The sequence below is a fragment of the Schistocerca cancellata genome, chromosome 2 (assembly GCF_023864275.1).
Source record: "Schistocerca cancellata isolate TAMUIC-IGC-003103 chromosome 2, iqSchCanc2.1, whole genome shotgun sequence".
NCBI lineage: Eukaryota > Metazoa > Arthropoda > Insecta > Orthoptera > Acrididae > Schistocerca > Schistocerca cancellata.
The window spans coordinates 976,021,414-976,038,908 of record NC_064627.1 but is presented as its reverse complement, the minus strand read 5'-3'; positions in this window follow the sequence as shown (position 1 = coordinate 976,038,908).

Genomic DNA, 17,495 nt, shown 5'->3' with positions numbered 1-17,495 from the left:
TGACTGAATAGGTGAGTTTGATCTGCTTAATGATTTTATGTAAGACCAAAACTTCTTAGGGTTTTTAGTCAGATCGGTTGGCAAAATTATACTTTCAAAATCATTGAGAGCTTCTCTGATTGCTCTTCTTGCACTCATTTTCACATCATTCATCTTTTGCTTGTCAGGTAGGTTTTGACATTCCCTAAATCTGAAATGAAGCTTCCTTTGCTTCTGTAGCAGCTTTCTAACATGTCTACTGAAGCACAGTGGGTCTTTCTCAAACCTTAAAATCTTGCTCAGAACATACTTCTCCAAGGCATATTGAATTGTGCTTTTGGGTTTCATCAGAATATAGACAAACCGCAGTTTGTATCCTGTTACTCTTGCTAAGGTTCTATACATGGAAGAACCCTGGAGATACTAAAAGGTTTCAGATAGATTATATAATGGTAAGACAGAGATTTAGGAACCAGGTTTTAAATTGTAAGACATTTTCAGGGGCAGATGTGGACTCTGACCACAACATATTGGCAATGAACTGTAGATTAAAACTGAAGAAACTGCAAAAAGGTGGGAATTTAAGGAGACGGGACCTGGATAAACTGAAAGAACCAGAGGTTGTACAGAGCTTCAGGGAGAGCATAAGGGAACAATTGACAGGAATGGGGGAAAGAAATACAGTAGAAGAAGAATGGGTAGCTTTGAGGGATGAAGTAGTGAAGGCAGCAGAGAATCAAGTAGGTAAAAAGACGAGGGCTAGTAGAAATCCTTGGGTAACAGAAGAGATACTGAATTTAATTGATGAAAGGAGAAAATACAAAAATGCAGTAAGTGAAGCAGGCAAAAAGGAATACAAACGTCTCAAAAATGAGATCGACAGGAAGTGCAAAATGGCTAAGCAGGGATGGCTAGAGGACAAATGTAAGGATGTAGAGGCTTATCTCACGAGGGGTAAGAGAAATACTGCCTACAGGAAAATTAAAGAGACCGTTGGAGAAAAGAGAACCACTTGCATGAATATCAAGAGCTCAGGTGGAAACCAGTTCTAAGCAAAGAAAGGAAAGCAGAAAGGTGGAAGGAGTATATAGAGGGTCTATACAGGGGCGATGTTCTTGAGGACAATATTATGGAAATGAAGGAGGAGGTAGATGAAGATGAAATGGGAGATTCGATACTGCGTGAAGAGTTTGACAGAGCACTGAAAGACCTAAGTCGAAACAAGGCCCCTGGAGTAGACAACATTCCATTAGAACTACTGACAGCCTTGGGAGAGCCAGTCCTGACAAAACTCTACCATCTGGTGAGCCAGATGTATGAGACAGGCGAAATTCCCTCAGACTTCAAGAAGAATATAATAATTCCAATCCCAAAGAAAGCAGGTGTTGACAGATGTGAAAATTACCGAACTATCAGTTTAATAAGTCACAGCTGCAAAATACTAACGCGAATTCTTTACAGACGAATGGAAAAACTGGTAGAAGCCGACCTCGGGGAAGATCAGTTTGGATTCAGCAGAAATGTTGGAACATGTGAGGCAATACTGACCCTACAACTTATCTTAGAAAGCTTTTGACAATGTTGACTGGAATACTCTATTTAAAATTCTGAAGGTGGCAGGGGTAAAATACAGGGAGCGAAAGGCTATTTACAATTTGTACAGAAATCAGAGGGCAGTTATAAGAGTCGAGGGACATGAAAGGGAAGCAGTGGTTGGGAAGGGAGTGAGACAGGGTTGTAGCCTCTCCCCGATGCTATTCAATCTGTATATTGAGCAAGCAGTAAAGGAAACAAAAGAAAAGTTCGGAGTAGGTATTAAAATCCACGGAGAAGAAAGAAAAACTTTGAGGTTACGCCGATGGCATTGTAATTTTGTGAGAGACAGCGAAGGACTTGGAAGAGCAGTTCAACGGAATCGACAGTGTCTTGAAAGGAGGGTATAAGATGAACATCAACAAAAGCAAAATTAGGATAATGGAATGTAGTCGAATTAAATCGGGTGAAGTTGAGGGAATTAGATTAGGAAATGATACACTTAAAGTAATAAAGGAGTTTTGCTATTTGGGGAGCAAAATAACTGATGATGGTCGAAGTAGAGAGGATATAAAATGTAGACTGGCAATGGCAAGGAAAGCCTTTCTGAAGAAGAGAAATTTGTTAACATCGAGTATTGATTTAAGTGTCAGGAAGTCGTTTCTGAAAGTATTTGTATGGAGTGTAGCCATGTATAGAAGTAAAACATGGACGATAAATAGTTTGGACAAGAAGAGAATAGAAGCTTTCGAAATGTGGTGCTACAGAAGAATGCTGAAGATTAGATGGGTAGATCACATAACTAATGATAAGGTATTGAATAGAATTCGGGAGAAGAGGAGTATGTGGCACAACTTGACTAGAAGAAGGGATTGGTTGGTAGGACATGTTCTGAGGCATCAAGGGATCACCAATTTAGTACTGGATGGCAGCGTGGAGGGTAAAAATCGTAGAGGGAGACCAAGAGATGAATACACTAAGCAGATTCAGAAGGATGTAGGTTGCAGTAGGTACTGGGAGATGAAGAAGCTTGCACAGGATAGAGTAGCATGGAGAGCTGCATCAAACCAGTCTCAGGACTGAAGACCACAACAACAACAACTCTTGCTAAACAAAAATATTTTCCTATGTTTCTTAACAGTCCTCATAACACCTGCAGTGATTGATTCTGTCACAGCTGTATGATCACATGCCCTCTTCTATGTTAACAGGTTTGAAAAGTTCAGGTCTGTTTGTTGCTACAGGCTCTAAGATGTTGCCTTCACAACAGAGTAATATCACATGAAACCCTGTCTTTGGCAACAGTTTTAATTACAAGACTTTCCCATTCTATAGCTGGTTAATTTAGATCCTCTCTGTTACAATAGTGTGATCAGGAAATTTAGCCACAAATTTCTGCAAGTTTTCTCTGAAGTGCTCGGCCACATTTCCTGATGGAGGTGGTATATTAAAAACACCCAATTACCATGTCTGACCTGCCTTTGATGCTTAACTTGACCCAGATTATTTCACACTCGGGATCCGTAATAACCTCACTAGATGTTATTGAATTCTTTACTGTAATAAATAAGCCACCACCACTGACATCTAACCTACCTTTACAATATACATAAAAAACAAAGATGCTGTGACTTACCAAACGAGAAAGCGCTGGTAGGTAGACACAATAAAAAACACACAAACACACACACAAATTTCAAGCTTTCACAACCCACGGTTGCTTCATCAGGAAAGGGGGAAGGAGAGGGAAAGATGAAAGGATGTGGGTTTTAAGGGAGAGGGTAAGGAGTCATTCCAATGCCGGGAGCGGAAAGACTTACCTTAGGGGGAAAAAAGGACAGGTATACACACACACACACACACACACACACACACACACATCCACACATATACAGACACAGGCAGACATACGTAAAGGCAAAGAGATTGGGGAGAGATGTCAGTTGAGGCGGAAGTACAGAGGCAAAGACGTTGTTGAATGACAAGTGATGTATGAGGGGCGGCAACTCAAAATTAGCAGAGGTTGAGGCCTGGTGGGTAATGGGAAGAGAGAATATATTGAAGGGCAAGTTCCCATCTCCGGAGTTCTGATAGGTTGGTGTCAGTGGGAAGTATCCAGATAACCTGGAGAGGGTTATGGGTAATGGGAAGAGAGAATTGAAGGGCAAGTTCCCATCTCCGGAGTTCTGATAGGTTGGTGTCAGTGGGAAGTATCCAGATAACCTGGACGGTGTAACACTGTGCCAAGATGTGCTGCCCATGCACCAAGGCATGTTTAGCCACAGGGTGATCCTCATTACCAACAAACACTGTCTGCCTGTGTCCGTTCATGCGAATGGACAGTTTGTTGCTCGTCATTCCCACATAGAAGGCTTCACAGTGTAGGCAGGTCAGTTGGTAAATCATGTGGGTGCTTTCACACATGGCTCTGCCTTTGATCATGTACACCTTCCGGGTTACAGGATTGGAGTAGGTGGTGGTGGGAGGGTGCATGGGACAGGTTTTACACCGGGGGTGGTTACAAGGGTAGGATCCAGAGGGTAGGGAAGGTGGTTTGGGGATTTCATAGGGATGAACCAAGAGGTTACGAAGGTTAGGTGGACGGCGGAAAGACACTCTTGGTGGAGTGGGGAGGATTTCATGAAGGATGGATCTCATTTCAGGGCAGGATTTGAGGAAGTCGAATCCCTGCTGGAGAGCCACATTCAGAGTCTGATCCAGTCCCAGAAAGTATCCTGTCACAAGTGGGGCACTTTTGGGGTTCTTCTGTGGGAGGTTCTGGGTTTGAGGGGATGAGAAAGTGGCTCTGGTTGTTTGCTTCTGTACCAGGCTGGGAGGGTAGTTGCGGCTTGCGAAAGCTGTTTTCAGGTTATTGGTGTAATGGTTCAGGGATTCAGGACTGGAGCAGATTCGTTTGCCACGAAGACCTAAGCTGTAGGGAAGGGACCGTATTCCAGTCTCTATTTAGGAATTTGTTCCTATTCATTTCGGTTTTAAGCAACCTTCTGTCCCTAACACTATCTGGCCATTATTATCTTTAATAATCAATACAGTGACTTTATTTAGTATAGATTAAGGAATGGTTTGTTTCATCGAAAACATTGAGCTTAGCAATGTTGCCATTCAAGCTTTCTCAGTCAAACTGATACTCTGTAGATTTCACCATTTGCAGCCAAAGTTCATTGACAATCCCCTCAAACATTGTTTGGCAGATCCCCTGCCTGGCTTCCACAGGAATGTGATGCACTGGTTTGCTTTCTGAAATCAAACCAAATTGTGAACTGGACAGACTGTGAGCCACCTTTATAATAGTAACTGTTTGTCAGTACTGACAGTAGTGCTCCGTCGCAATTCTCATTGGTAACGCAGTTTTGAAAATCTTTTGTGAGATACACAGAACTTTTGTATATCCTGCTTTGTTTAAAAAATATTTGTGGTAGTGAAATTTATTTATTCATCCATCCAGGAAATTTATCATCTTAAAAACAATGAAAATAAATAACTCATAAGAGACATTGTATAAATAAGGATGTTTTTATGAGGATAGGAAAGGCAATTGGCCTTGCTGATTGAGCCATCTAGACATTTGCCCAAAATGATTTAGGAAAATATAAATCATGATGGCTGAACAGAGCACACTCCATTCTTCTGAATATTAGATCAGTCTATTAACACCTTCACTGCCTTGTTTGGTTGGTCCAAATTGAACAATGTTCTTTTGTTCATACACAATTTTCACAAGATAACCTGTAATATAAAAATGTGTGACGTAATAGAAAAGGATGGATTTCTGCTCACCATACACAGGTGTGGCATTCATATGGGGTAAAGGCTTGTCGCTTAGTTGAATCGAAACATGAGGAAATGACATTTTATTCTAATAATCTATCAGGTTCCCTGGGACCATGCAAGGAAGAGCTATTTGGTATTAAGCAAGTCAGTACATAGTTTACAGGATTCTTTTTAGAAAATTAATAAACAAAATAATTAATAAAACAGAAAAAATGAGAGAGAATATACAAGTAAATAACAGATTACAGAGAAAAGTTCTCAATTACTCTAAGGGATTACCATACCGCCATGTGTCACAAGGAAACCTTTCAACATGGATTTGAATACCTGGGGTTTATCAGTCCTTTTTTATCTCTCCAGTTCCGCTGGAAGCCTACTGAAAATGAAACCCGCTGGATAGAGCACTCATTTCTGTGCAGTGGTTAAGGAAGTGTTGTCCAACTGTTTATTATGTTTTGACTATTGTTTACTGAATGAATGTTGCAGTGTCTTCTTAAATGAATCAGTATTAACAACAACAAATTCTGTGATGGTACAAACATAGAGGGGTGGCAGAATTCCAGGACACCTGAACAGCAGTCTACACGAAGCCTGTGAACTGACACTGCAGATCAGTCTTATCATCCTTTTCTAAGCTAAGAATATTCTTGGTGAGTACATAGCACTGCCCCAAAATATAACACCATGTGAGATAATAGAGTAACCAAAGTAAACAAGCCTTTGAATTTCAGTTTCAGAGACTGTGGGTTCATTCCCGTCATTCTTATAATGAAAATAGTAGCATTTAGTTTCTGCATGAGATGTTGAATGTGGTACTGCCAAGAAAGTCTTCTATCTCCCATACTAAAAATATATAATGGTCAATTCCACTGACTGACCACCTTCAGACAGCAAAAACTTGCTTTTATGAGAGTTCCACATCAGATACTGTTTGCATTGTATTTTGTTGCAGTTAAGCATTAATCTCTTCTCAGAAAGCCACATGACGATGCTACTGACTACCCTATTAGCTTCATCATTTATATTATGTTTCATGCTTTAGCAAAGCCAGCTGGGACCCATTTAGTTTTGTTATTTGCCTCCTTAAATGATTTTTTAAAAATTGCCATTAGTGTTTGTGACAGATGAGCCATAGGATAAAGCTGTTATTCTGTTATCCCAAGTGTAAGATCAGGCCCAAATTTACTAAATTACAATAGTAAGAGTAATTTCCTGATTAATTTGATTTCAAGTAACGAGTTTTGCCAAACCTCTGTTCAGTTATTTCTTACTCTAGTCACACTGTTGATATGTAAACAAATATAATTACTATATTATTGATGAAGTTAGGAAAACAACCCACAGAAATTCCTAAAGTACTCATGGAGCTAATTTCTAAAACATGGTAGGAACATCAGCACTTAATTAGTTTCCAGGTTATTAATGCTTTTATGTACGGTATTGTTTATTTAACTTTCTTTGCAGTTTTTGTCATCAAGAAGGCTTATTTCAGTGAAAACTCGTATCGTTACATAAAGTTCAGACCAAACCAACTTCTCTGCACTATTCAATTAATTGGAGATGTAAATTCTAATTGTAAATTATCAAAAATTACACATTTACCAATGTGAAACTTCAGCAGACATTTTTGAAAAGCTGTACAATCAATGGGCCTTAAGTAATTTTTTAAGTCAGTCTGTTCCGAGATTTTGAGTGTAGAACCTTTATCAGTCGAAACAGTAATAATGTAGTGGTGCAATGATGTATTGTTGTGAATAAGAAGACAGATGGTGAAGAAAGACGGTTACCAATGATTTCTGATTAACATGCCACATGTATTGTTCATTTGAGTGGTTAGGTTATACTGCACTGTGACTATTACCATATACTTAGAAGGTGCAGTATGTGCATACCTGGTAAATGCGACTTAGCTACATAATTAAGTCACGGACTAGTCATGACTAATTCAGTGCGAGTGGTCTGACATTTATGGAAGTAAAACTTGTGAAATCAAATGTGTGTGTGTGTGTGTGTGTGTGATGACCACATTATTGGATATAGATATTTGCAGCCAAATTTTTGCTGTGATTGCTGCCACCAAGGAACTACAAGATGATTTATGACCACATATGTCACAATGTCTTTCACATAAACATTCATATCATGTGAAAAAAGAAAATTTTTGGGGTCATCTGTCATGTTGAGTGGCAGATCATTATTGTTATACAACAATAATGAAAAAAGTAACACACCCAAAACAGAACCATGCGGCACTCTCCCACTTTACATGACCTCAGATTCAAACATCTTCCCTGTTTCTTGATACTGGAGAACACCCTTCTGCATTCTAGTTTCCAGATAAGAAGTGAAATATTGCTGAACTTTTTCCCTACTCTCTTAATGTTCCAACTTATGTAAATGTATTGCCCATCCACATAAATCTAATCCTTTTCTTAAATAAAAAAAGACATCTACTGAGCTCAACCTGTCATTTAACTCCAACAGTGGCTCACACACAAAACAATAAACTGCATTTTCTTTAGATACTCCTTTCATGATACCAAGCTGCAAGTCTGATTGCAAATTATGTGTACTAAGATCTATCATTGCTTTTTCAAAACTTGTGAAAACACTGTAAGCGAAGAAACTGTCCTGTAATTATCTACATTAATGGTGTGTTTCCGGGTGATCTTCCAAGTTATTGTTTCCATTAAGTACAGTATTTTGATGATTGACCCAGCTGTCTTCTTCAGGTGTCCCAAGTTTTGCTTGTGTTGTGTACTTGCTGCCTGGACTCTAACAAGACTGTGAATTATTGTTGGTCTTGGGCCACTATTTATAGCTGAGTTTGATTCCTGACACCCACTATCCCCTTTGATGCGTATCAGCATACCATTAATCACTCACACCAAGGAAACTTGAGAAATCGCAATTATCTGCATTATCTGTTTCACCTTTTTCTGTGTCACCACGCTTCCAGTTGACCATATATGCCCATACAAGGGAGGATGACCTTAGTGTATCTTAAGCACATCAGTACCACTTCACATTTGGGCTTGCCATCCACACACAAACGAAGACCAGGTCACATCCCGCACAATGGGTTGAAGACTAGCTGCAACCATATCTCTATCCCATTAACTCCACAACTCAGGTGACTGAACTATCTTGAGTGACTGAAGGAAAAGGACAAAATCTGTGAATATTTTGAAGAGATTGACCGCGTTTCCCCCCCACCCCCACCCCCCCTCACACACACACACACACACACACACACACACACACACACAGAAGTCAATGAACTGTCTGAAGCTGAGCTGCTCCCATGTGTGTACGACCTGATCATATGTCAACACCATTCCGTTAGAAATATTTGGGATAAAGAGGGCCGGTTACGGGGAGCAAAATGCCTCAAGAGAGGATGCAGCAGTGCGTGGTTATTTTCACATCACAATCGGGCTAGCGTTCATGCCCAATGGGGTGCAACATCTCACTGACAAGAACTTAAAGTGAGCTTGAGATTCTAGCTTCACTGTGTTTCTCACTTGATTTTGTAATCAGGGCATGAAATTAAATCACTAATGTGTTAATGTACTACCAGCTAAGTGCTTCTACTGTTTTCCCTATACTCAAGCAAAGCTGTGAAAGGTATGTCATCTATGTTCACATCACAACCACGCAGCAGTGACGAACTATTTTCTGGCATACATTGTTTCAATATTTTAAAACATCCATCATACTTCATTTTACATCTGTAGAACATGCTACAAATCATCATTACCAATATAAGCAGGGACATTGACAGTATAATTAACCAACCTAGTTAATAAATAGTGGAAAAGCCAGATTGGAATATCAACAATATTATTAGAAGGGTGGATTGCTACTTACCATAAACATGACACATTGAATTCCAGACAGCCACAATGAAACCATTGTTACACACTTAGTTTTTGGCCATAGCCTTCTTTAGAAAAGAAAGGAAAGTGTGCACATGCACACCCACCCACCCACCCACCCCCACCCACCCACACACACAAAAGGCACACCTCACGCACACATGACCACTATCTCCAGCAGCCACTCTGACCCATTGCAACAGTTAGGGGGTGGAAGGGGGAGGAGGTGTGGAGGTACTAGAAGGTGGCTGTACGTAGTTTCCAGGACCTTGGGAGGCTGTGGTGGAGGAGGAGGGGAAGGGGAGCAGAAAGGAGAGGATCACAGAAGGGGAAAAGACTAGTGGTTGCTTTAGTGTAGAATGGCACATGATTAAGGTGAGGGCACATGAATTGGAAGGAGTAGTTGGTTTTGAGGGTGGTGGGAGGGTTGGGGGTCATGTGGGGATATGGCACTGAAAATTGTTTGTGAACTAGATATCTAAAGTAGTGCCCATCTGTGAAGGGCTTTGTGAGACCTTTAGCAAACAGGAAAGGAATTCTTGTGATTGTAGATATGCCATCCCACTGTGACCAAGCTGTATGGGATGGAATTTTTGATGCGGAAGGGATGGCAGCTGTTGAAATGTGGTAACTGTTGGTGGTTGGTGGGTTTAATGTGAAAATTGGTGTGGATGGAGCCTTAAAAGGAGGACATCAATGTCTAGGAAGGTGACATGTGACATGCTGGGTTGACAAGGACCAGGTAAAGTGGTTACGAGAGGTGTTAAGATCATGAAAGTAGGGTGTCTTGGGCCTGAGTGCAGGTCACAAAAATACCATCAATGAACCTGAACCAGATCGGAGGTTTGGGGTTTTTGGAGGCTAGGAATATTTCCTCTATGTGGGCCATGAACAGATTAACATAGGAGGGTGCAATGCAGATGCCCATGGCTGTCGATTTATTTGTTTACTTTCCCTTCAAAGGAGTAGTTGTGTATTAGGACAAAGTTAGCAAGGTGTTATGAGGTAGTGGGTTTGGAGTCTGAAGGGCATTGGGAGGGAGAGAGTGTTCAATAGTGTTAAGCCCATGGGCATGAAGGATGTTGGTGTATAGGGAAGTGGCATCTAAAGTGACGAATAGGGAACCAAGAGGAAAGGGGTGTGGATGCTGTGCCTGGCAACTTTGCACTGCTGCTACTAGTCCCTGCACGCTCCGCCAGACAGCATTCTTCTACCAGCCAAACTGTACCCTGCTATCACTCCCCTTTCGCTGCTTCATTCCAGACTGCTGCTTTCATTCAATGTGACAGCTGCAGTCTAGCCAGTGCAGTCAGAGATAGTGGTCATGTGTGCATGGGGATTGCCTGCTTGTGAGAATTTGTGTGTGTTTTCCTTCCTCTTCTGAAGAAGGCTTTGGCAAAGTTCGGTGTGTAATAGTCTTTTCGTTGTGTTTGTCTGCAACTCAAAGTGTCATCTTTATGGTGAGTAGCAATTTATCCTTTTCACAATATTGTCAATTTAGTTACAAGTTATTTTAGAAATGATAATACTAATTACGGCATTTAATAGTCTCTGGAGTAGGCCCTTGGAAAGAAATAAAGCCTTGTAATCAGTTTTGAGGCACACCTCCATAGCTACATGTTCAACAAACTGCCACAGGGGAACCCACATTCTTTTCCTTGAATTGACAATGATTATTATTTACTTCAATGTTCTGAGTCAAGTTCAAGTCAGCATTATGATGACAACTGAGGAGTTACGTGCAGAAGAAACTGCAGCTCAAGCTTTAAAAGCTGATTCAGTATGCTAAGCATATAGCCCTTTAATACCACTTTGAAGTGTTATTTCAGGCAGATAATTAAATTGTGGTTTTTAGTTTAATTATCATGCGTGTCTTCGGATCAGATATTTTTGTACTGTTGTCTTTTCCACATTTTACCTATGAGACCACAAGCATTGCAGATGACAGTCATTTTAGCTATGTTTTCCATGTTGCTTGTTTGTTTGGTGGCTGTTGGACTACAGCTCCAAACTTTAGGGGTTCAATTTCATCTGTCTTAAATTTTTTTCCTGTGGCTTGCTTCAACTCTGGTAATACCTTGTTAATACGAATAATTCCAAGTTACTGCATGGTTGGAGGGCATATTAAACAGTATGTCCTTCTGGATAAGCCAGTTTGAAGGTCGTAAAAAGGAGAGGGCATACCACCAACAACAGAACCAAACACAGTAGTACACTGTGTTGTTCAACTCAAGCTTTGGATTGAGGATAGTTTTACCCTGCCTAATAGAAAGAATATGGGGTGTCATAAAAATCTTTTTATTCTGTAAATAAGTGTTGGATTCTGTCTCAGGAATAGCGCCACTGCTGTTGTACGCTGAAAGTCTGTGAAAGGTGAACAAGATGCTGTAGTTCTTAGTAAATGTGCTGTGTACTTTTGGGCCATAATGGCATTGCTGTACTTTGATTTACTTCATGGACAGATGCTATAATGCTGAAAACATATAATTTGTAACACAGTGTAGTTCAACAATGAACACAGATTAAAGGAAGTGTTAAGGAGTTTCCCACTGACATGAAATTTAACTGCACCAATGCTGTCATTATTGCATTAAAATTACCCTGCAGGCTTGCTGCCACATGGAAGTTGAGGGAAGTAGACAGCTAGCAGATATAACAGTGTTTGTGCATATAACATGCCGATAAATAAGATTGATTTGAAACTCAGTTACATGTAATATTTCAACAATCAGTAATCCTGCATGTCGCTTCTGCTTCCATAGCTGTATTTGCACTGACCACAGTATTTTCTGCAAGATCATATTAACAGCAACATGAAGGCTTCAATACCAGTCAGTCTGATTCGATTTCTTCCACTTCAGCTACTCACTGCCAGTCCATGTAGCCATTTTAATGCTTTCATAGTGGATAATGGCTGTGGACTCCAAACTGAAGGTCCAGCAGATTCATACAGTGCACAGCACAATGGGGCTAAGTTTGCATTCCAGTTCTTGCCAATGAGGCACACTAAACTGTTTGGTACCTTTAGCCATCTTCACTTCAGTTAATGTACGCATGGATGTCTGGAAAGCCTCATCCAATACAAGTCCAAGAAATCTTAGTGAATTACTAAAACTAATAGTGGTTATGAGAGGTGTTAAGATCATGAAGGAATAAAAGTAGGCTTGGGGAAATTGCAAATACAGAAAAGCCTAGCTGTTATAGAATATACAAATCACTTTTTGAGCCTATACTATAAGCCCAGTTTTCAGGCCTTGTAAGATTCAACTACAGGTGAAAAGCAGTGATTGCGAGGCTGTAATAAGAACAAAAACCAGAGTGATGTTGCCCACAAATAAAGAGAAGTGGACTGTGTTCACTTGTAATTGGTATCCTGCTAATAGCAATATCAAATGCCTAGGAAACACAATTCTGTTGAGGAAACTGGTCAGAATACATGTTACCAACTTAATACTAAAAATACCATTCAGTGGGGAAAGGCCACAATTACATGGAAAAATGTCAACTAAACCCTCTTTATGAAATTAAAGAACGTTGTTATGTCTCCAGCTGTTATCAAGTGTTTTCTCTAAGTCAAAGAAAATACATCTAAACTGTTGTTTTCACATGAAAGGCTTTTCTGTCCATACTACAGGCAAAATAAGTTAAATGCACAACATTAATCAGTAATCACTAAACCCAGAATGAAAACTGTTGATTAAACAATGGATTTCTAGGACCTACAGTAGGAAGTAGTTAATTATTTGATAAGTCTGTTTCCTATCCAGCAAATGAGAACTTTTTGATTACTTGTAGAATGACTGAAATTACTTGATGATTGCTTGTAGAATGACTGAAATTACTTGATAATAAACACTTAACTAATGAGCAGCTGACACTCTTTTGGCAATGCTGCAGGAGAGCATGCAATCCTTTACAGGGGAAGTCCCCAGCAGCACAATCGACTTTTTGAAACTATCTATACAGTGATGTAGGTTAAGATCCCAGGTATCTCACACTGCAGCCATTCATCCTGGTGGGGGGAAAATAATAAAAATAAATAAATAAAATAAATAAATAAATTCAGAATATTGCGTATTCGGTACCATTAAAAAAGTTGCATTACATAGTGTGGTTGCATGGTGCAATAGATAGGGTAACAGCTTTGCATGTAGGAGGATGGCGATTCGAATCTCAAGAGGTGCAGTAAGGTATTTTTTGTTTTGTTTTTAAATCTTTATTGAAATTACCTCAATCATTATTTTTATTCAATTAATTGGTTTAAATGTAATTTTTTATTTCCATTCCTTTGTCACATCATTTTAATCACTGTATGAACTTTTACATTTGTTTCATTTTTTCTTTATATCATTCTTTTTCCAATTAGCATTTTTGTGAATATGAATTATATTTATCTACTAAAATATTCAATTGTTTGAAAGTTCCAATCTATTATTCAATAAACAAAAGATGAAATAATCTATTTATATTTGTACAATAGTGTAGAAAATGTAGTTTTGATACCAGATGTGCAACATTTTGCATGGTAACTGTCATGCAAACATTTGAAATATAACTTAAAAGCCCACTGCACCATAGAAAAAATAAACCAGATGAAAACTTAAATGAAAGACAGGTGTATAAGTAAAGTAAAATTCAAGCAAAACAAACAAATACAATGAGGCAATAATGTAGATGTAAAAACAGGGTGATAAAAAAAATTTAACTGAAATTAAAACACAAAATTAATTAAAACATATGAACCACGATTTAAACTGGATTCTGAAATATTTTTTCGTCAATTACTCACAAACGAGGGCCCATCAGGGTGAATGGCTCCAGTGTAGATAGTTTCAAAAAGTCAACCACAACACTACGGACCTCTCCATGTTAGTTTTAAAAGAGGTATCATACTGCTTGCCAGCATTAATTTACAGACCACTTTTCTGTTCAAATATTACAGAGCAAAAATACAATAACTTGGTCTGATTTTGGGCTTAGGTATTGTAGCTGCATTGTGAGCAGTAGGCCATGCAGATTTCGGCCATTCAGGATGAGTTAATTAACTTTTTAACAGCTTATCTCTTCATTTTAAGATGACATATCAAACCACATTTGTGGCTGGATAAACTAAATGATTAGCTACATTATAGCTTCATGAAGCAAAATTTATTTCATAGGTTATTTGTTTCAAATTTTTTTAACATACTGTTTTTATACTCACAGGATTAGAACTAACATATACAGTATTAGTCTAAGAATTTTGACAATCATTCTTTGCATAACTGTCAGCCATATTAATAGTAAGGCACAGAACTGTGACAAGTAAAGCAATTAGATATGCTCTAATTTCTGTCTAAATACTCTCTCTCTCTCTCTCTCTCTCTCTCTCTCTCTCCCTCCCCCCTCTCTCTATCAGTGTGTGTGTGTGTGTGTGTGTGTGTGTGTGTGTGTGTGTGTGTCAGAGGCTGACAGATGATAATAGCAGGAGTGGCGAGGATCACACTACAGTACAAGAGTTGCCACCCAGCTTCGAGTAAACAAGTATCTGGGGAGCAAAAGAGGTGGAGATACAGTACAGTCACCTAACAGCATGGAGTTCCAGTTTACAGGTAGTGTGCCCAAAACATGAAAAAAATATGAACTGTATCCATCAGTTGCCTTTTTGCATTCATTCCTCACTGAAATATTTATATTTTTGCACCTCAGGTCTACTGTAATTAATATTAAAAGATTCCCTATAAAATACAGTTATCAAGCAATTACCACATGACACAGTATTTGTATTATCCTTTGAAGAACAGCTGCTGACTGTTGTTCACAGTTTTTCATTTTCTTTACAAACTAGATAAAATGAAAAAGTTATTTTATTTCTATTTGAATGCAGTGTGTGGTTTTATTTTATTTTATCAGTAATTGCTGCATGACGCAAGAACCAGTGTTTACTCTCTGTTTTAAAAGTGAGTGCTCTTTGGAACTGAGTTACACTTGTATCGGCAAAACATTCACTACACAGTCAGTTTCATATTATATGGCCCCAGTCATTCTGGGTCATTAATATTCTCAATATAGGCCCCAAATAGTATTTGTTGACCCAAGATAAACTTTTAATTTTTATGATACACTTGTGAACTGGAGGTTGAAATACTTTCTAATAAACTAAATACTTTATATAATAATGGAATCAGCATTTTGGTCTCTCTAAGATGACTTCCAAGCCTCATGCCAACAATGGGGGTTCAGCACCTCAGTTGGGTTTCCTGCACTCTCGGGGTACTGCATTCATATTCCTTGCATGTGAGCTATTAAAATTTCCTCATTACTAGGTAGTCTCTTAATATTTATTTATGTTATCTTTCTACTGGGAGTTACTAACAAGGTTATCAGAAGATTGACGAAAATGGAGCTGTACTTGAGGTGTGAACATAGGCACACAATGTTCAACTGACCCACAACAGCAAGCTACCATCTTCTTTGAAATATGATAGTTGGGGAAGAGGATACACTCTCAGAAACTTCTTTGCCTCCTTTGATATCATAACCCAATGTGAGAAATGGGTGAACTGATCCCCCCACACACAGCACAGACATATCATGTGCGTTTTCAGCACTGATGAATTCACACTACATACCTTTTGAGATGTGGCGGTTCACTTTTTAAACAGTCAACTAGAAACACTTCAGCAAGGATGTGAAAATTAAGATATGGAGTGCACTGCCAAAGCCTGAGGAATATGAAAACTTCAACGACCTAACCAAGTGAGGTTCAAGGACTGGATACAACAGGACAGAATACACACAAAACAGTTTTCTACATCAGTCACTTCATATTCATAGGACAGAATATAATGCAGGACTGCTGGAGACTACCAGATCTATTGAAGAAACTCCAAGATATCTACAAGAATAACCCGTTTGCTGAAAATACCATACAAGCAATAGATGAGTTAATGATGCAAGCCATTGTTGAAAGCCAAAAGACAAAGTGGAGCAACCTGGTTGAATATCTTGATATGCAAATGAAGAAATGCGAGGTTGGAAGCTCTTCAAGAACTTCAGCTGATTTTCCACACATCCAAAAACCACCTTCACTAAAGTGACTGCAAACCCAGTGGCAAGCCAGCTGCTGCAGGACAGCAAAACCAATGTTAACAGGACTCAAGAGAATATAGCACAGGAACTTGAAAGTAAACATTTTCTTGAAAATATGTTCAGCATGGCTGAACTGGAGTTGGCAATCTGTTACATGAAGTTGAACAGAGCAGCTGATGTTTTCAAACTGCAGGTCAAACAAACTGAGAACTATGGGCTGAAAATCCCAAATGACTCCAGGATATAATGGATGCCTGTGTTGCCAATTTGCAGTTCTGAAGATGTGGAGGGACACTGGGATGGTCACCCTATGGAAACCATGGAAGGAACCAAACCATCCAAACAGTTTCCAATCATGTCACTCACTGCTCCGCTATGCCTTTAAGATTCTATGCCTGATACTGCATATGATCTCAAATATCACAGAAGAGAAATTTATAAACCAGCAAGCACCCTTCCGCCCTGGCAAATCATGTACTGACCATCTACCACACATGACACAACTCATCAAGGAATGATTTGAATGAGAGAAGTTTGCTGGAGTGACCATCATCCTGACAGCTGCTTATGACACTATCAGCAACCAAAAGCTGCAGCTTATGCTATATGAGTTTACAAGCAATGACCATCCTACATCCTTGACTGATTCTGCACAGTAGGGGATTTTATGTCAGCCTCTATGGGAAGAACAACAGGAGGAGGAATCAGAAGAATGGCTTACCACAGGCAAACATCTTGGCACCAATACTATAAAATGTTCACACAAAATACCAGTCAATAACAAATCACGCCAGGTAGTCCAAATACACTGACAATACAGCAATGCTATCTCAAGATTCAAGTTCCTCAGAAGTAAAAGAGAAATGGATGAACTTGAAGCTTTATTACATTCTTACCCACCTGGAGTGAAACCTAAGCAAAAAATTGGTCTGCACTTTTCATCTAAATAACAGAAAAGCATGGCAAGAACTAAATGTGGTGTGACAAGACAAACAACTCCAGAGCTATTCACAGCCTAACCTTGGATCTCTGATCATGGATTGCACGCTGTTTAAACAACATTCTATCAGTACCAGAGCCAAGGTCTATGGCAGGAACAATACAGGGCTATTACAAATGATTGAAGCGATTCCATAAATTCACTGTAGCTCCATTCATTGACATATGGTCACGACACACTACAGATACGTAGAAAAACTCATAAAGTTTTCTTCAGCTGAAGCCGCACTTCAGGTTTCTGCC